General features: G+C 45.5%; 3 pseudogenes; all 3 read left to right on the forward strand.

The window, feature by feature from the left end:
* The first annotated feature begins 4,591 nt into the window (after positions 1-4,591).
* On the forward strand, positions 4,592-4,691 carry LOC111813959 (annotated as a pseudogene).
* A 13,649-nt stretch (positions 4,692-18,340) lies between these two features.
* LOC101559668 lies at positions 18,341-19,055 on the forward strand (annotated as a pseudogene).
* A 299-nt stretch (positions 19,056-19,354) lies between these two features.
* On the forward strand, positions 19,355-21,248 carry LOC101585168 (annotated as a pseudogene).
* Positions 21,249-21,511: the final 263 nt, after the last annotated feature.

Here is a 21,511-nt window from a genome sequence, read left to right on the forward strand (position 1 = left end):
TTCCAAAAGCTGAGCAAATATCCGTATAGTACATTGGCTATTTCCACATAAGGAAGTAGTTTATATAGTTACAGCAACCTTTCCACCAAAATCTATGAAAAGAAGCAGGGATGCTTTTCTTAAGAAGTTGACAATAGCTTTGCTGAATGACTAGTAAATGCCAGAAATATTTTCATGTTTCAAGCGAGTTTCATTCCTTCCATGCTGAAGAGCCACATGTAGGAGCTTGCTCAGCATGGAGCTGTTGAGTTCCTTTGTGGCAGAGGACCTTTTGATAGCACCTGGCTGACCCTCCCAGAGCAGGGAGCACTTGGCTCTTGAGAGAGTGGTCTGCCAACTCTGGAGTGCATAGAAATGTAAAATCATTATTATTTTTTGGGGGGGGGTGGGAAACAAGAATTGAACTCAGGCCCTTGCCCTTGCCAGGGAAGCGCTTATTCCACTGAGCCATCTCACCCGCCCCAAAATCATTATTTTTAATTGTTCTCTTTTCAGTACACATTATCAAACCCGTGCATAGGTGATCTCACATCCTTGTATCTGAGACCCAGGTGTAAGCCTGTAGGTTTGAGGATGGAGACAGGAAAGATGTGTAGGTCTCAGTGTGTCACTCTGCACACCTTTGCTCATTCTCTGCTGAGTGAGGAGAGTGCAAGAAGCCACAAGACAGGCTGGTGCTTCGCTTTGGTTGTGTACATGAGTGAAAAATTTGTACAGAGACGCTCCCTGACTTATGTGTAAATTAAAATGGATCCAGCTACCTTGTGGACTGAACACAGAAATCCTCACAGTTTTCTTTTGCATTAAGAGTCAGCAACTTTAAAGACATTTTTCCTGTGCAGAGGGATGCACTGAGCTGGATTTCTTGAATATTAGGAGTAAAACAAATGCTCACTTAAATTGTAGCACTTGAAAAAATTTGGAGACCAGAAGCTTGCTTAATAATCTTACTTCACAGCCCAGAAAATGAGAGCAGCAAGAACAGTCGGGCACATGATGGTGTTTCAGCTTTCCATACCTTCATGTTTCTATTTAGCCCTGAATGTTTCTTTACTAATTAAAACATTCAGAGAAGGCATAGTTTAGCGGGCCAGGGAAGAGCCTCAGAGTCTGGTTTCAGCTGTATCACTAACCAGAGTGTGACTCAAGTGAGATATTAACTGTCTCAGTCTCTCATCTGAAGAGAAATGTATTTAAAAACAAAGACAGGAGATCTGAACACCCGTCCTACTCACCTCTCAGAGCGGTTAGGCCAAACTGGACAGAAGGCGGGCAGGATGACCTCTGTGGTAATGACGGGGCCCAAAGCCTAGAATCCGGGAGCTGAGCTTTCTTGGTGACCAAGGGCAGAGATGAATTTACTGTGACCAAGTCTCATTCAAAGCTTTTGTACTCGGCTGCAGCTTTATCCGCACGCCCACAGTTAGGTATTCCTCAGAGCCTTTGCACTGCTGAGCCCTGCTCATTCCTCCTTCCTCCTTCCAGCCAAGGGCTGCTTGAAAGCATATATTCCACGTTACTAGGGGTCTGGACTGGAGCAGGGGGAAATCTCCCCAGACCCATCCAGAGCTGTAGGGAAACTGATGCTGCAGTAGGAGCTTCTTGGATGCTGGGTGAGTCTTGGGCTTGTGTTCACCATTTGTGCCCTAATGCTCTCAGGAAGGTCTTAGGATTGATGTCAAGACTTGGGAGTCTGGGGCCGGGGAGATGGCTCAGTAGAATAAGTGCTTCCCTGGCAAGCACAAGGGCCTGAGTTCAATCCCCTGAGATGAAAAAAAAAAAAAAAAAAAAAAAGACTGGGGAGTCTATGGCTATTCCTATCTTAGAGATGAGGACAATGGTGCCTAGAAAAGTTAGAGGTTCTCTACTCTTGTTTCCACCCATCTGCGGTATCTCCTTACACCTCTTGCCTCATTCTTTCTGACTGTGACCCAGCTTTGGTCACCTGCCCCATGGGGCACTCAATTTGGGGACCTCCTGGGCTTTCCTGTAATGGTGCTCACTTTCCTCTAATGTTTTGCCTGTGTCTCCCTGGACAGACGCCCTTGAGGGGCTGCACCATGAGGGCAGACAAAACTGGTTCACATTGTCCCTGTGTCATTCCTGATGCTGTCCAGTATGTGGAGTATTATGGAATCTGTGAACTACAGAGCAAGTAGGGGTGTGTGTGTGTGTGTGTGTGTGTGTGTGTGTGAAAAACAAAACATTGAAAAGCAGAAGTTCTTCCTGGCTATGGTTACCTAGAACTTCTTATCAAGTCTCCTCTGCAGCTTTTCACAACTCTGCTTCCATTCTTGCTGGTCAGGGCTCAATACCTGGGATAGTATTTAGAAAGGGGTATTTCTTTCGATCCTTCTCGCTCTGGCCCAATTAGCTGTTTTGAAGCCAGCAGCATCTGGCAGCGAGTTTCCTTGGTGGCCCTGTGTCCGGTGAAGAAAACACACCATTTGAGTGGGAGCAGCCCGTCTGAGGGGAAACCTTCAGCCTTCCCATAATTAATTTCATGATAATGAATTCTGAGCACTCTCTAGAAAGTTGGCTGATTCTCTGCCAGCTGTGCTGATCTCAGAGAAGATTTGTATGGCCCTCAAGAGTTCCTAGCTTGTGCAGGATAACATGCGTGAGACTGGAAGGGAGGCCATGCCTCAGAGTGCTGGCAGACACCCTTCCACACACAGCTTGGTTTTCAAGGTCAGCCCGGCTATTAACATGGCTTCTCACTCACTGCCACATGCCAGGAGAGTACAATGTGGCTGTGCCTCTGAGATGTAGGCCTCTCACAGTGGCCAGAAAGGGGCGTGCTAGGGAAGGAGTCTTGCTCTTGTGTACTACAGCCATGGGCTTCTATAATCTCAAACATGGGCTGCTCCACTTCCAGGAGGTGTTTCACCACTCTCTCGTGCCTGCACCTATGTCAGGACAAGAGGATGATGGTCATAACTAACTGCCTGGTATGCATCTTGATCTTGGTCAGCTGAAGGTCACACACAGTCAATCCTAAATATCCCCAAAGAAATCACCAAGGGTATCTCTTAGATTTGGTTAGGAAGCAGTGTGTTCATGTTTGTCCTTCCTGCAACTAGCATCCACTCTGTTGCAGGACTGGGCCATAGAGCTGGTTCACTTACAGCCTCACTGGGCATTGCCACAAGACAGGCCCTGTGGTCAGTGTGTTATTGATATGTGAGGCCCCTGTTTTTGATCTATATGGGCAGTGACTTCCTGGTCCAAATCTTTGTAGTTATTGCAGCAGTAGGCAAGGAAAATACCAATGGGCTACAAGGATGGTTACATAGCACTGCCCTGATTCCCTCCTTGAGGTCAAATCTCCCTCTCCTAAGGCTCTGCATCACCTTGTACTGGTAAAGAGCCCCACCACGGTGGGGCCCACATCTATCCTGCTCTGTACTATGTCTCCAGTGGTAAGCACAGGGAACACATCCCAGAGCTCAGTGCACTCTTGTGGAATGACTGGAGAGTGAGGAAAGCCTCACAGAGGCGGTGCCATTTGAGATGGGTCTCAACAAATCAGAGGAATTCTCCAGCATGAAAACAGAAGTGTGTTATTAGATCTATATCTTCCTATGTGGAACAAGGTCATCCCTGGTGTTTGTAAGTAGTTACAATGGCAGCATGGCACACACTCAGTGAAGTGCATTGTCTTGGTCTCCTTATTGCTGAGATAAGATTCTTGACACCTATAACAAAAAATGAAGAGGATTGGGCTTAGGAGATAACTTGGTGATCTAAGTGCCTGCCTGGCAAGTACAAGGACTTGGGTTTGATCCCCAGTACCACATGCCATGCCAGCCCCATGCTGTGTTGGCCACTGAAACTGGACGTGGTGGTGCAAGCCTATAATCCCAGCTCTGAGGAGCCAGAGATAGGATGATCACTATGAGTCTGAGCTGCATAGAGAGACCTAAATAAATAAAATATTTTTTTAAAAATGGAGAGATCTATAGGTTCCCAATTCTGGAAGGTTCAGTCCATGTTTGGCAGGCCCAAGTGCAGAAATGGCAGGTGGAAGGGGGTGCTGCTGGGGAGAGCTGCTCACATCATGATGGCCAGGAAAAACAGCCTGGAGGATCCTGGGAGGGAGCCACACCCTTCCAGGTCTGGCCTCCAGTGACCTACATCTTGCACCCAGGTCCTAGCTCCTAACAGCACGTTATCTGTGAACTCATCAGTGAATTCATCCACTCAGGAACACAGCGCTTCTGTGCTTCAGTCTTTTTCCTGGTCTGTCTGTCTTACTGTCTGTCTCCCTCTCTCTCTCTGAGAGAAGCTTAGAAAAGGAAAGGCCTGGAATTACACTGTTTTCCACAAGGAAGAGGGTCTCAGACTCCCAGTCCTACATACTCAGTGTGTTAGTTGAGTGACTTTATGGGCACTATAGGTGAGGATTCCTGGGAGGAACTACCTAGGTGCTTAATTCCTATTCGTAAAGCACTTTCTAATAGCAAGGTTTGGGTTCTACAAAGATCTCACAAATAAACTTCTGGATACAACTTGTTTGTAATCTGATGTAACAATAATAATTTTTAGGTTCAAAAAGTGTTAAAATAGTGATTGTTAAGGTAGTTATAAATACAATAGTGAGTGGCATGGACAAGTATAAAAAAAATCTTCTTTTGCAATTCAGAACTCATTGTTTAGTGTGTATTTTGACATATACAAGAAGGAATATTCCTGCTGTGCAATGAACAATAACTTACTGCTAATAAAAGTGATGAGGTTAATCTGCTTCTGTTTGAGCATGGGGCTGGAGTTGAAGCTCTGTCTCACTGTGTTGGACCATGTTTGTTTAAATGCAATAACTGAACATCCTAGAGGCCTGTACTACACTGAATAGCTCTGGAAATGAATGAGCTCACGCATGTTTAGAGAAGGTGTCAGAGCAAAGCAGATCCATCTACCATAAATGTTCTAAAAAATGGAAATTGCCAGAAGAAATTGGATATAAGACCACAATAGTTTTTGAAGTTGGCATATCGTCCATAATTCAAGTGGAGATAGAAGAACTGTGGGCTGACAGAAGGATTGAATTAAGCCCCAGTTCTTTTACAAAGAGTTACCGTGAAGACAATCTCGCAAAAGTGACCTTGATGAGTATTAAAGAAATCACATGAAATTCCTTAAAAATGTATTTAACTAAAAAAGTGAGTAGCATCTGTTTCTTTCCAAGGCCACTATTTGCCAGGTGCCTTTGGATAAACGGCTTGAGCTTTCCCAGTCAAGTTTACCCATCTACATATGAAATGAGGGATGGAGCAAGGTTTTGCCCTGGTCTGAAAGTCCATGATCCTATGTATAATGGATTGATAATCAAGCTTCTTTTAAGAGAATTTGTAAAAGTTGTTCATTTTTGGGAACTGCGTAAGCTAGAAAATTGATCAAATGCGTGTAGGTGGACTAGGCCTCAGTGCCTAAAGCAAACAAGCCACTTCAGTCCCGGGACTGACTTTGCAAAAGTATAAATAAACAGAGGTTTTGTTATGTAGTTGCATTAGTCTTGCCTATCAGGCAGACCAGTGACCACTTAGCCCAGCTTTTGTCTTCTTGTCTATCTTTTCTCATTCTTGCCACCATTTCTCCCCGGGTAGAATTGATTGCAATGAGACCGATGGATCCCTACAGTTCATGAGTGATTTTTCATAGATACATTGTTATCACTGATTATGTTTAAACCTCATGTTTTGAAAACTCAATGGTGTGCTTTCAAAAAGTGACTTGAGTGGCAGTGGATATTAAGCACCCACTTGTGGATCCTTTATCTTCTTTGTGTTTCCTTTCTGCCATGCTTCTAACAAGTTGGTTACATGTCTGGCATAGTGCTATAGAAATCGCCAAGCTTTTGACTTTAGAAAATAGAAGCGGGAACTAGCATCTTACAATTTAAAATATTGATGAGTATATAAATTATTATTACAATTTAAAAGGGTATCTTAAAAGAATGTTTAGGGATGACTACTTTGTTTTTCCCTAACCCTTACCATATCAAACTGTATGATTATATACCTTTTTATCAAATTACTTTCTAGCTTCAAAAACAGGAAAATCAGCCATGGTACCTAGAGGGCTTATTTCTGTGCCCTTTTTCTTCTGTAAACATGCTCACGCATACCTCTTCCTTTCCAGAATGGAAAAAAGCTGGTGGAACAAATTCACTCCTTTGTGAGCTGTTCCCTCCCTGTGTGATAAGTGGTCACCTGAGACTTAGTACAAGATCTCTTATGGAGTGGCGCCTACAGTGATTGTTTCACAGTGAGACCTGGTAGGATATATCCAGAGCAAGAGGGAAAAACATGCCTCAAAGGGAAAGACATCCCCTTTTACATGTTGGGCAGCACAAGCTTTGGGAAGCTGAGAGGCAACAGAGTATGGTTGTAAGGAGCGAGGCTGTGTGCAGGCCCAACTGTCTGTAGGCAGGAGGGTCGTACAATCGGGCATGGTGGCCTCTGATCCAGGACATATGTGGGGTCTGTCTTTGGGCTGAACACAGAAGGAGTGTGTGAAGCTTCAATGCCCTTCACGTTCTTGTCCTTACCTAGCACAGCCACCGCTCTGCCCTCTCAAAGCCAAACTTTCATTTGTATTGCTCTTTCCCCATATGACGGATTACTCAGGCAACATTATTTGTCCCATTTCTTAAAAGAGGAAACAGACATGGGAACGTGAGCCACCATGCCCAAGGACGCACTAGTTCTATCAGAAGTTGGATTTGTGCCCAGGTCTCTTGTCAAATGCAATGCTCTCTGTTGTCCGTTGGATTTCTGAAAGAAATTGTAGACATATTTCCTGCAGGGATTTGTTCCCTTTGCTGTACTAAACTTCTGCCCCAGTGTTAGTAATATCTTTTGTGCCATAGTGTAGAGCCTTTCAGGGACTCTGGAAAGCAAATGACACAGGCACACTCATGGCTACTGTAGCAAAGGAGAAGCCTCCTCTGAGCAGCTCAGTGCAGTGGCTGGGCTATTTTATGGAGTCTCACAGATGAAAGGAGCCACATTCATCAGTGTGTTGGGGAAAGAGGGATGAGGAAGCCAATGTCCAGGCAGTACCTATAATTTGTCCCCCATGATGCACCCTCTAGCCCTGCAGTGAGTGGAACAGAGCCTCTCCAGGAAGACACTTTGCCCTCCAACCTTCTGGTAGCTGTGGCCAAAGCCTGAGAACCTTGGATGTTATCTTTGCACCTCATCTGTGGGACAGAGATGAGAATCTCCATTTCACGAGGCTTCTAACCACTCACTATATGGCAAGTGTTTAGTAAGTTGGAGTTATTACATTGTTCCTTTAGTTCCCATGATAATGCTCATGATGGGTCCTTTCTTGTATTGCTGTCTTGTCTCTCTCTCACTTCCCTTTTTCTCTCTTGCTCTTTTCTCTCTCCTTTGTGGTACTGGGGTTGAATTTGGGGCTTCATGCATGTTAGGAAACCACTCTTCTACCGAACTGCACTTCCAGCCCTGTTTGTCTTTTCTTGAAGAAGTCCAGAAGGCTCGTGGGCTGGCTTACTCTCTTATCACCCCCTAAAGGACAATGGCATGGGGGAGAGGGACCAGTGAGGAGGCAGAAGCCCAGCAGGTCTGTATAGGCATTCTGCTAGTGCTTAGCATCTCAGCTTGCCTGTCTGTTTTCTGGTACGCACTTGATCTGCTAGTCAAGAGCAATTCACCCTCTTCATTTTCCTAGCCATAATGTGCAAGAAATCTAGATTGAAAGGACAGTGGTCTAAATCAGGAGTGCTAGGCATTTTCTCTGAACTGTGATATAATTCCCCTGTGTTGAGCGTTATGCTTCTGTGAGCTCCTGATATTCATGTGGGTGACCTGCGAGGACCCACCGCTCTGAGCATCACCCCAGAATCACTGTCACAGGGTGCTGTCCTTCTCATGTAGTGGGAACCAAAACCCGTGTTTGGCAGGTCCACACAAGAGCACCCCCTTCACCAGCAAAGTGATAGTGGCTTTGGAGAAGCAACTAAATCATCTCAAAAAATAAGCTAATGAACATTCATCAGTGGACACTTAATGACAATGCACATTGTATTCAGTTACATGGGAGCATCATGCAAGGAAAGGCTTTGTCTGCTTAGGAAACAGCAGACACTAAGAGGATGCTAATTTCCTTTCTCCCTTATGCAAATTCTTTTGGTGGCTTGTAAAATATTTTCATCTGAAAGAGTTTATATAAGTCTCACGATGGTCTTGGGGGGTGCATTATTTTTAATCTGTTTTACAGAGGTACGAATGTGGAGTCCGGAAAGGATTTGCTAGCTTTGTGCCATCTGGTGGTGGAGAAGGACTCAGACCCTGGCCTTCGAGTCCAGGCTTCAGGGCGCCAGTCTTCATCTGCGGGATACCTACCTGGGGCTGCAGCTGGCTGGGACTCAGAGACTTAGTCTCGGCCAAGGCCCCTGGGTAGGAAGGTTTTCCTGCTTGCCATCCTGTCAAACAGAACCATTTCTTTTTCTGGCCTTAATTAATGATCCTTTCATACACCAAGACCAGATAATGAATAGATATATTCAAGTTTCCAGTTTGTGGTAATTTTCTTTGGAAGCAAACCAATTTTGGGGCTCTGTTGAAGTCTGCCCATAGGCTTCCTAGGAGAAAAGATGTAGAAAGTGGAACTAGTTCTCACAGGGCCCTGCAGACGGCGCTCAAGTACCCCAGCCCCCCTCCCCCCACCTTTCTCCTAAAAGGAGCAGACATACCCTGGTTAATGCTACTGCACCATCCCTGTTCCTTGTTTTGTGTTTATTTTGTTCTTTTTTAAAAATGTATTTAGTACAGGGTCTACAGGGTCTCACTGCATAATCGGACTCATAGTGATCCTCCTGTTTACAGCCTCCCAAGTGCTGGGATTATGGGCGCATGCCAGCGCACCCAGTCTCATTTGCCTTCTCAGGGTGCCCTGGGGGCGGGGCCAGCACAGCACCCTGGGTATCGAACCCCAGTCCCTGTGTCTGCATAAGCAGCCACTTTAGTCTGCTGAGCTATCTGGCTGCCTCTATTTTGTTCTTTTAATGAGACAAAACTGAGTTTATTGTTTAACATGGGCAGAGTATGCAGCAACTTCAAATGAATCTCTATTGTAAATAGAGATTTTAAGGGTTAAACATTTTTTTGAAGACTTTGTTTATTTGAAGACAATGTCTTGTTTTGTAGTTCAGGATGGCCTTGAACTTGCTTATGTACCGCAGGCTGGCCTCAAATTCACAGTGATCCTCCTGCCTCAGACTCCTGTGTGCTGAGATTATAGGTGTACACCATCATGTCCCACCAATTGCTGCCCCTCTGCTGTTTCTTAGTTCATTACTATTTCCCAATTTAGTCAAGGGACACATTCTTCTGCTATTCCTACCCTTAAAATGTGGAACTTCCCAGGAACATCATGTACATAACAAAATAACTACCCTCACATTTGAAACCCTCCTAACTGGCACTTACTCCTATCATTTGCAGCAAGCTGTGCTAAGCGCTTGACATGGATCCCTCTCGTGTCTGCCTCTGAGGCTGCCAGGCGGATGCAGTTGGTAACTAGCACAAGGCAGTATACGGGCGGGAACCAGAACCTGAGCGATGGCTGGCTATGCCTGAAGCCAGTTTCTCTTGGCTGCCACATGTGGAAGCTCACTTAAAGCCCTTTGTCCCTGCCACGTAGCAGCTGATATCTCTAAAGTAACGATCAGACTTCTGGTTACAGGGGAGAGGACTACTTGCTAGGATCTGTCCTCCACCCTCCTTTCCACCCGGAGGGTGACTGAGCCTTTAATTCCCTTGTCAGTGATGCACAAGCACCTCCCATGCTAGGGTGTTTCTCAGCTAACAGCAGCCCCTTGCCTGCCCCCACCAGCAAATCCACTACTCTGTGAGTCGTGATAGTTTAGAAGTGTTGCTACCCGGATATTCCCCAGGGCTCTGATGCACGTTATGAGAAATCAGTGATGAAGCAGACACTTCCCTGGGCTAGAAGGGGTGATTATTCAAATCAACAAAAGAGCACCATCGCTGCAAATGCTGGCTGCTACGGCGTGGGAGATTCTGAGCAGCAGGCCCATTTAGTTTCCTGGCTGTGGAGAGACTCATCTAACTATGCCAGACAGATGAAATTCTACTGGCTCAACAGCTTCCGTGACAAGGAGATTCTGCTGCTCCTCACAAGCAGTGTAGAACAGTTGGGTAATCGTTTCTGGTAGCTAATCCAAGTCCTGCACCATGTGATCTTGAGGTGGCTTCTAAGCATTTGTTCCTGAAGTAGAAAGGGACAAAGGATCACTCACCTGCTTGGGAGGGCCACATTCATTCTGTTATTGCTGTGGAAAGGGAGACTACAGGGGAGGAAAGGACTCCCAGGCCTTTATGGAGACAGAGAGAAGCTCCAAGCTTGAGACCAGTACAAGTGGAGGCCACATATGATGGGTTGGCACCATACAACAGTCTGCAGGGTCATCATAGCAGTGAGTCAGTGTGGAACAGGGCTCCAAGACCAACCAGGGGCTGCTCCTAGACTGACTTCCATCCTCTTCTCTCTGGTTAATCTCAACCTTCTCTTTTATTTTTTTGCATGCAGAAAGCCTTCCCCAGTCAGTGCGTGTTCGGACCCTGTACTGCCCATACAAACTCCACCACCAAACCAGCCCGATAAATTCTCTGTCTCCCTCCATCCTCCCCGAGGGCTCTTGCTTCTCTTTGGCAGCCCTCCTCTACCACGAAATGAAGGTTTTCTTTACTTCTCTCCCACTTCTCATTCACATCAGAGGAAGGCACCTTACCATATCCACCACACCTGCCAAGTTGTCCAAGGGCCAGGACCGTAAGGATTTCTGGAGTCTCTAGAAATGCTGTGTTTACTTACCTCATGCCTGTCTCCCATTGTAGGAACACATAGAGAGAAGGTTCCAGCCTGGCATGGTGGCACACATTTGTGATCCCAGTACTTCAGAGGGCTGAGGAAGGAGGATTTCAAATTCAAACCAATGCTGGACAACTAAGTGACTTAGTAAAAACAAAAACCAAAAGTGTCAGGAATGTAGCTCACTACAATCCCCAGTACCACACACACACACACACACACACACACACACACACACACACGAATCTATACACTTGCTTCTGGGGCAGCAAGAAAGTAGGATGAAGGTCGAAATGACTCCAGAGAGACCAAGGAGAGAAATTCCTAAGGGGCAGTGAGAAGGCTGTGTGTCAACATAGGACTCAGGCTGAGTCATTGTGGCCAGACTGACAAAAAGAATGGATTGGAAGTTAATCCACGGAGTCTCAGACAGAATTCTGACACTGAGCAGTGGGGAGAGCCTATACAGTAGATAGGAATCTTGGCCTTGTTTTTTCCCTTTTTTGTGGGGGGGGATACGAGGGATTGAACTCAGAACCTTGAGCTTGTCAGGCAAGCACTTACTCAACTGAGCTATCTCCCTGGCCCTCAAAGTTCAGAAGGATTTTTTTGAGGGGTGGGGGCTGGCTCAGGATGCCTTAAGGGCAGGTCTGCTAAGGCATGAGGATCTGGGGATCGAACCACTGAATCCTGAGCCTGACTACTTTGCTTAAGCAGGTACTTAAACAACTGGGCTAATGGGCAGGCCCCCGGCCTTGTCTTTATGCTTGTAAACTGTCACCAAAGTTCACAGCATCTTGATTTGGGGACAGGAGTTCATAAAATAGGCAGTGAAATCCTATCAGGAAGTGAGGACAGTGGCCCCTAAATGGGTCAGGAAACAGAACGGGGCATCTTCTGAGTCATCCTCCAAAGATCTTTAAAGACCCCTGCCAGCTGTCCTTCACCTGTTGAGACGTCTCTGGAACATGATCAGGCCGCACTGGCTGCACAGGCCCTGCATAGACGCTGTGTGAACCCCGCATAGATCGAATCCAGGAAAGCATGTAGGTCCTGTACGAGGAGACTGGATCGCTCACACAATGGGTAGAGCTGCTTTCTAAACCCCTTTAAAATTCCTGGACAAAGAGACATCTTGGTTATCCTCCTCCGGACCTCCTCTCCGCTGGCAGGGGGCTGCTTCTTTGTTCTTATATCTTTTACTTCCTTGCCTTTGTGTCTCTTAAACAAATTCACTTGTGCCCTGCCTCGCCCCGCTGGGTTTCATTCTTTGTCACTGCGAGACACAATCCTTATCAACCTAGTTCCTGTAAAATCGCGCCCCCTTCTGGGCAGGAGTGATTTCTTTTCTTATTGTATTTCATCAGTGCTAGTTATAGACTGCTATTTTATATGGAAATAAACAAAAGCGGGAAAAGGGGGAACAGTTATTAGAACAGATGGCTTTTATTTTTATTTACTTTTTTGTATTTTAGGGAAAGGTCTACAGGTGTTCAGGGTCTCACTACTAGATCGAACTCATAATGATCCACCTGTTTACAGCCTCCCAAGAGCTGGGATTACAGGCGTGCACCACCATGCCTAGTCTCAATTGCGGACTCAGTGTGCCCCCGGGTGGGGCCGGAATGGCAGGCCCAGGGATTGAACCTGTATCCCTGCGCCTGCTTGCAGGCTCCCGGTGCCTTTTGAAGAAGGCAGCCTGAGAACAGGGCCTGGAAAATGTGGCAGGTGGGCTTCAATCCTGCTGGCCTCACAGAGGGGTGAGACCAAAGAAGTGCTTTAAAAAAGTGAGGACAGAGGCATAGAATAAGAAACAGGAGGGCTCAATACAGGCAGAAAGCATGGGCAAAAGGAGCAGTTCCGAGCCCCCTGCGGAGCCTGCTGAATTTCTCTATTTTCAGGAGAGTGGAGACTCCTAGAGGCCTTCTGCTTGTCATCATGGCTAGGAGGAGAGGTGTGCCAGCTGTGGGGAGTGTCCTGGGGCATGGCTGAGGACAAAAGTCCATGTCCTTCCCCTTGCAGAAATGATGAGCTGTTATTTGTATAACAGTTGCTGGGACCAAGGGACATCTTTGGAACCCAAAGGCCCCTGTGTGAAAGGCTTATTTCCCAGAATGGAGGGTTTGGGAAGTGGTGGAAACCTTAAGGGGTGACACTGAGGTTATTAGGAGTGTGCCCTCAAGGGAGATGGTGGGACCTCAGTCTCTTTGGCTCCTTTATTTTTTCCTGCTTGGCTGACATTAGGACCTAATACGTGTTCCCTTCCTCAGTGCACTGTCTCACTACAGGCCCAGAGATGGTGGGGCCAATTGGTCAGGGCCGTGACCCCCGCCCCACTACAAGCCATGATTAACCTTTCTTCTTTTTAAGTTTTTTGTGCTGGGGAGAAAGCACAGCTATCTAAGCTCCTGCCTGGCAAGCACAAGGACTGGGGTTCAGTCCCCTGTACCACATGCCATTTCGGCTCCACACTGAGCCGGCCTTGAAACTAGGCATGGTAGCGAACCCCTGTAACCCCAGCACTGGGAAGGCTGAGACAGGAGGATCACTCTGAGTCTGAGCTTCATAGCAAGACCCTGTAACAAATAAGTAAGTAAAAGATTTTTTTAAAAGAGTTCTTAATTTTATTTAGCTCAGGTGTTTGTTACAGTCACATACAGCTGAGTACCACACAGGGTCCCTCAGTGTGTCTCAGGCTGCAGAACAGCTCCTGGTGCTTTCTGGTAAATTTAAAATTATACAGGTCAAGAACATTTCCAGGCAACTCTGAGGATAAGTTAGGGATTCTTCCAACCCTGTGGATAGTTTACAATTCAGGCGCTCAGAATTCTGCCATTTCTGGCTCATGCTTGGCTAGGGACATGACCACCCCCCCCACACACACCCCTTGTGGAAACAGGCCTTGGCAATGAGCCATATCCTACCAATCCCCAAACCCCCATTAAAAATTATTTTGAGACCGGATCTTGCTAAGTTGCAAGGGTCTTCCTAAATTCTGTATTTCTCAGAATCACCTGGAGCAGGCATACTTACATTCTTGGAGTGGCAGCACTGTTTCTTCAGCCACTCTAACCTTGTATACTGTGGAATCCTAAAAACACCAAGTAAGTTATTTCAAGAAAGTTAATGAAAAAATCCATACCAGCTCATCATAACTACATCATCCATATACCTAGGTATTTTTCAAGGTGAGTGATCCTGTAGCTACCACAAAGCATTGCCTAGATTTTGAATGTTTGTGTACTTTTGGCGAGCTCAGCATGCCATACTACCTGTGTTTAAAACTTTGTTCAAGATACAGCACAGCCTGTCCCTGACTGGTGTCACTAACTGAGCTCTTTGCCAGCAGCCAGCTCCAACTGCTAAGTTTTCGAAAGTATTGCTGTATGAGCTGGAATTTGGCATAGAAATTCCCAGCAGTCTGGTGGCAACTGGAGCAGGTACGCATCACAGGGAAAACCACGTGGCTCGTTTTCCTTTGAAATGAGCTATGTTAGCTATTTGAAACTCACCTTTCATGAGCTCCCCCCCACATAATAGCATTTTCCTGTTCTGCTTAATGGTATCCTGTTTAATTTTTTGCTATCTCCTCTTATGAGAATGTAATTCCCCAACAGGCAGGAGTTTCTCTGCTCCACTGCTCTATTTCTGTCTTGAACAGAAGTATCTACATTTCCCTTCCTTCCTTTTGTTGGGTCAGGATCTTCACACACTCCTCCTTGGGGTTTCACCCCCAGGCGTGAACACTTTTCCTCAGCCCTGCTGGCCTTTAACTTATGCTAAACATTAAATGGTATAGAAACTCAAAGTGTGGCCTGCTTCAACAGTGCTCATGGAGTTGTGGTCATAGATGAAAGCACTTGCCTTTCCACTGATAGCTTTTGGCACTGTTGCATGGTACATAGAATCCTCAATCTTTAAAGAAGGAAATATGTTTCATACTGAAATGTTTCATCTCATTTTGCAAATTCAACAGACTTCTCAGTGTCATAGGAGCTTTAAGGCGAGTAGTAGGTGATATTACTCTTTAGGCAAAAGTGACCAAGCACACACCTATAATTGAACACATTTTTAAAACCTTCTTATACTGAGGGAGAACATACACTTCAGGGATCAATGGCACATCTCAGTAGGAGGAAGTAAAAAAGACAGGCTGTGTGTGCTGCTTCAGGAAGAGTTGGACGAGGGCTAGCACCGCTCTGCACTGACTGCTGTCAGGATGTGGGGAAAATCTATCAAGGGAGAGCTTGGTAATTCTCATGTAAAAGGCAAAAAGAACAGATGAGATGGGAGCCATGATTTATAAAGAAACAATAGCCATTCATATCAGCTGTGAAGGAAGATGTTAGTCTTTCTGCTTAAGCATGGCTCATTTTTTTGTCTGTGTTCAGACAGAATATGAAGTAGTCTTGTTTGTGTTTTGATCCGTCTCAGTTGCAGAATGACTTTGTTTAGTGTTGAGAGTGTTCTGTCCAGCAGAATCTCAGGGTTTAGCTGTGAGTTCTGGGCCAGCTCTGGGCTGCCAAAAGTTTTCTCTTTTTCATCAGCGTATCACAAGAAGAGGGGGAGACCTCAGCCTGGACTTGGGTCTACTGTAGGAGGTAGATAAATGATATTTGAGCTGCAAATTGAAAAAGGCTACTTTGAAACACTTGGTCCTGAAGTGTACATTCAATTCCTAACACATATTCTGTTATGAAAGTGAAGTTTGTGCTTAACAATCAGTTCTGCATGCATGGAAGTACAGAGTAACATTTTGTATAACTTTGCACAAATAGATCTAGGTGAAATTAGATGTTGATAAGATCCTCAAGTTCTTAAGTTCCCTGTTCCTCTCAGCCCTGTCTGTGACATCTGTGTGGTGCATCAGGAAGGATTTCCTTTCCTGAGATCCAAAGACAGCAGATGCAGAAGGTTTTAGTTTGAGCTCAGATTAATAGACTTGTCTTACTTTTGTCCTGTTGCTGAGAAAAAATGCATGACACTTAAGGTTAAGGAAGGAAAGGTTTACTTATCTTGCAGTTTATAGAGGTTCAGTCCATAATCAGCTGGCTCCAAGGCAGAGTGGTACATGGCAGAGGGGCGATAGCTCACAGCAAGGGAAAATGGCAGAAGCAGTAGAGGAGCAAGAGTAGTGGACAAGCCTCTCTCTGTTCTATGTAGTTCCTCAGCCATCCTTCTGAGATTAGGTTAGTCCAATCAGTGGACTGATCCAGCAAACACCCACCCTTAACCCCAGCATTGCACCAGGAATCCATCACACATTCTAGATTCATCCACCTCTGAAAACTACCCTATGACTGCACGGAGCTTTAGGTGGGGTCTCATATAGACCAAAGCATAACAGGGCTGGAACCCAACAAGCTGTACTGGGCTAGGACACAGTTGTGTATACTTATGGAAGATATTGTTTTCTGTGAATGCCTGGTAGAGGAAGCAAAACATTACTGCTTAAACACGCAGAATTTGAAGTTATGCTGATCTGGACTTATACTATTCCAGGACTCTGATTCACTTGCTGAGTCACCTTGGGAGAGTTATACAAGCTCACAAAGCCTCAATTATTGCAAATATGGAAGGGGAATAGACATTCTTTTCCATACCTTCTCCAGCTGAGAAGAGTAATGATGACAATGGTGAGGAAACATATCACTTGCATGTAGTATATGTATACTACATGACAGCCTTCTTTGATATTACCAGATGATCACCATTCATTAGCAGTTCCTCTCAGGAGGACCCCAACAGGAACAGCGAATCATGGTGAGGCAAGGAGTGGTGGACGACTGTTAGGGAAGAGTTATTTGATTTTGGTTTGAGAGATCTGAGTGCTAGTCCCAACTTGGTTATTAATAAGTTGAGCCTACATCTGCTTATGTTGGAACAATGATGCCTAACCTTCTGTGCCACCAGAGCTAACTGTGAGAATGAGGTGAGAACAAGTGACACTCAGCAGATAGTTATGTGACTGAGCCATAGGCAAAGGCATCTTGCAAAAAGGAGCTGTATCAGTCACATTCCCATTCCTGGGACAAAATACCTGAGATCGGTTCATTTAGGCTCACAGTTCCAGGGGACTCAGTTCATGGTTATCTGGCTCCAAGGCAGAATGACACACCAGAGTGGTGTGGTGGAGGAGAGCTATTCACTGTAGCTAGGCAGAAAAGAGCAGAGGGAGGGAGGAAGAGGGGAGGGAGGGGGGAGGAAAAGGGAAGGGAAGGGAAGGAGAAGGGAAGGGAAGGGGAAGGAAAGGGATGGAAGGGAAGGGACGGAGAGGAAGGGAAGCCTGAGGAGGAAAATGCACCCCTCTGAGTCACATCACCAGGGACCCACTTCCAAGTAGGCCTCATAAGCAGACATGATACTTGTGGGGGACATTTTAGATCTGAAACACAGTGAGCAGTATAATAAAATTGAAGATCGTATTAAGGCAACTTAAGAGTTAATTATATATTTGCTCCTAAAAAGTTATCTATAAAGAGAATATCAGTAAAGAGTATTCTTTTTGCTTGTGCTTATGTTTGATTTTTCTTTTCTGGAGATAGAATGCTAAAAGCCAGTTTTTAACCTATGCTTCTCTCCATGTAAACAACAGTAATGTGTGAGTGATTGTGTCAACGTGAGCAGTTCAGAAACTTAGCTAATTGGCTCAGCAATTATAGGCCTTAGGTGGTAGGGAACCACCCTAGGACTGCTTGTCACTGGGATAGCGTAAAGGGGCAGTGAGGGAGGCAGGGCTTGCTTCTGTTTGGGGATATCTCACTCTCTGCCTTCAGCCTGGGTGTCACCTCCTGCCTTCCAGCACAGACTCTTTGCCTTCTGCCTCATCACCTTTAGCCTTGTGGAGTAGAATCTTCAGCTTCCATCCCATAGAAGTGGACTCCAGACCTTGGAGCGAAACCTTCAGTCTCAGTGTGCAGGGAGGGAGGAGGGAGGGAGGAAGGAAGGTGGGAAGGAGAGAAGAAGTGAAGGAAGGAGACAAGAGCTTCCTCATCCCACACTGCGGCCAATCGTTGTAAATCAGTCTTGTAATTTCTTATACATTTGTGCATCTCGTGCTATGTCGGTTTCCCTATTAAAACATTGATCCTCCAGGACACAGATTAAAATCAATGTTTCCATTGAAAAAGTTTAATTGTTTTTGTTTATAGATGACATGATCTTACATTTAGGAAGTTCTACAGATTCCATCAAAAATTCAGTAAAGTTACAGGATATGAAAACAACATACAAAAAATTGTTGGAGTGTCTATAAGTTAAGAACAAGGAATACATTGAGAAAAAAAGTCATATTGAAAATAGTATTAAAGGAATGTGAGCGAGCTGACATGCTGAGGCCCCTGCATCTGGGACTGTGGTGCTCCCAAAATCCTGACCAGGCAAGCCTTACTAAGACCATTCTAGGCAAAGAACTTGTGTCTGCATCAGGACTGAAATACATGATGTGGTGATGGAACTCCAGAAGTTTGATTAGCAGATATCGTGGAGTCTGGCAAGATTAGTCCTCCCAAGGGCATGCCGCGAGGAACACCCATGCTGAAGGATATGGGATCACAGAATATGAGCTGAGAGTTACCAGTCAGATACTGGAGTTTGCTTCCAATATGTAACCACAGTTCTAGACGCTGAAATTTATTCAAGCCATGCCAAGAAAGCCACTGCCGACACATATGATGTGTGACTGGTCGAGCTGACCAGTCTGGTATCTCTCCTCCTCTGAGAGATAGTTAATTAGATGTTGCAGGAAGGAGAAACCAACCTCCTTTGCCTTGATCGAGCCCTATTCAGTCCCTAGATTACAGCCTGTTCGATCCTGCTTAACAGCTTCACACTACTCAGGTCTTTACTAAAAAAGGCATCTACTTCCGTGGGAAGAGTACCAGTTCTGTGGCTGCCTGTTGGTTCAGCCTCCAGTACGCCCACACTAGGCATGCCAACCCCTCAGGTCATGTCTATTGCAGCTGAAGTAGATGCTCTGGTGTCCCTCACTCGGCAGAGGTTTACAGCACAGATGTGGGCCTCACAGCCCGCTGGGTGAAGCCTCCGTTGCTGCGACTTCAGCAGTTCTGAATGTTCTAATGAATCCATCATTAAGTGGGTCCAGAAGCGCTCTTCTCACCACTAATATGGTAGCGTCACAAAATACTGCTGGTGAGTCATCAGCTGCATTGAAAACAGCACAAAGGGGATGATGATGACTATGATCATTTGTAGTCTGGCTGGATGCTTACTGTGTGAAGCATGCCGGGTGTTTTCAAGCTCTGCTTTAGAAAACACAAATAGTATTTAATTAGTAAATGCAGACACCATTCTTTTAAATTAAAATGTTGGGCTTTCTTTAATAGGAAACTCACAGTTTTTCATCAACATTTATGTGCAAAAAATAGCATTCTCATTCATCAGAAAACGCATTAAAGGGCATCTTGAGAGCACCCCTTCCACAACCGGTGAGCCCCTCAGTACCACCTGCTCTCACTTTTGACTCATAACCATGTCTACTGATGAAAATGCTAAGTCACCAGCTGTCCAGCTGAAAAAATTCAAGAACAAGAGAAAAGATAGTACAGAAATGAGGTGGTGGTGAATAGGAGTTAACGTGGAGCCAAGGAGAGCTAAGAAGGATGACCAGAGGTGGAGAAGGAGAAATTTAAGCCCATTTCCTGCTGATGCTGTTTCACCCCTGCAGGAAAACTGCAACAGCCAGGGCACTGTGAGATGGACGGTTGATGACATCGGCAAAGCATAAACAGCAGTAATGTGCAAGCCAGCTCCAAGCTACTCAAGCATCTAGGAAACTTCTTTTTTGGGAAAACAGCCCCTTGCCTCATAGACCACATAATACTGGCTGTTTTGATCCCAAAAATTGTGTCCTTCTTGGGCAGAATTGACTGTAGTCCCACCTGGTTTGTGCCTGCTTGGACACCCCCTAACATTGCCTCCAGCTTGTCAGAACAGACCAGGGCTGTGGCGGATGGAGATGCGATCTCCACGCTCATTTCTCTTCTGACATCTCCCAGAGCACACACCAGGAAACAAACTATCTGGGCTCTAGGAGACACTGCAGGCCATAGTTCAGTTTCCTGAGTCTTGGTTATCAAATATGGCGCAAGTGATCTACTCTTGGCTCTTCTTGCAGTTCCTGATATGTCTCTTTAGCAGGTGGTTACTTATGTCATCTTACCTGGACACTTTCAAACCTTTGCCACACAGCAATCCTTCACCCCCTGTTGGATGCTGTCAAGCAAATTTTTCCTCTTTGATTCATCTCCTGCTCTTGAAGTATTAGCACATATCTTCTGGGCTACTTCTTACCTTACTGTTGGTCCAAATGAATGCATTGAAATGGTCATAAAAACAGAAGTTGTGTCCCATCTAGTGAAACTTCTAGGATCAGACAAATTGACCATTATGACTCCCACACTCAGAGCCATAGGGAATGTTGTGACTGGAACAGATGAACAGACTCACATTGTAGCAAAGGCAGGAGCGCTTGCTGTCTTTCCCAGCATGCTCACTCACCCCAAAACTAATATTCAGGAAGACACAGGGACAGTGTCAAACATCACAGCTGGCTAGCAGGACCAGATACAGCAGGTTGTAAATCATAGATTAGTCCCATTCCTCATCAATGTTCTTTCTAAAGCAGACTTAAGACACAAAAGGAAGCTATATGGGCTGTATACAAGCAGTGGGACAGAGGAACAGATTGCATACCTTATTTATTGTGGTATAATAGAACCTCTTGGTTTTGAGACAGGATCTTGCTATGCAGTTTGGGCTGGCATTGTGTTCACTTTTGTAGGCTGTAGGCTGGTTTTGAACTCGCAGTGATCCTCCTGTCTCAAACTCTCAAGTGCAAGGATTATAGGCATGTGCCACCACACAGGGTTTCGGGGCCAGCACAGCATGTGGGGCAAGGGACCAAACTCAGAACCTTGCACCTGCCAGGTAGGTGCTTGTGTCTCTGAGCTGTCTTCCCAGCCTCTACTGAATCTCTTAACTAACTGTGAAGGATACAAATAGTTTTCTTGTTATTTTGGATGCCATTTCAAATATCCTTCAGGCTGCTGAGAAACTAGGTGAAATTAAGAAGCTTAGTATAGTGATCAAAGAATGTGAGACTTGGACAAGACTGAGCTCTACGGAACCATGAAAATGAGCTTGTGTATAGGGCCTCGTTAAATTTGGTTGAGAACTATTTCTCAGTGGAAGGAGGAGGAGGAGGAGGAGGAGGAGGGGAAAGGAAAGAGGATGATGAAGAGGAAGAAGGAGGAGGAGAAGGAAAAGGAAAAGAATAAGAAGTTCAAAATAGTGTGCTAGACACTATTTCTGAAGGCTTCACCTTCCAAGCTCAGGACAGGGCTCCTGACGCCTTCAACTTCTAGGTGTACGCCTGAGGGGGCATCAGTTTTTGTTGGACATGATGCTCAGTGTAAGTTTCTCTGCTCTCTACTAAGAATGCTTTTTTCAATGGGGTTTGTTGTTGTAGTGCTTTTTACAATGAAACTGTGCTGGAACAGTTCCAAACCGTATGTACTGTGTGGAGTTTAGCCTTTGAAGGGGTTTCTTATTTCTATGTGGAACCTCACATTTTGCAGATCTGTGAATAAAGATTAAAATCCACCCTTTGTTTTAAAAAATGGAGTTA

This window comes from Octodon degus, unplaced genomic scaffold (genome assembly GCF_000260255.1).
Source record: "Octodon degus isolate 3935 unplaced genomic scaffold, OctDeg1.0 scaffold00246, whole genome shotgun sequence".
Classification (NCBI taxonomy): domain Eukaryota; kingdom Metazoa; phylum Chordata; class Mammalia; order Rodentia; family Octodontidae; genus Octodon; species Octodon degus.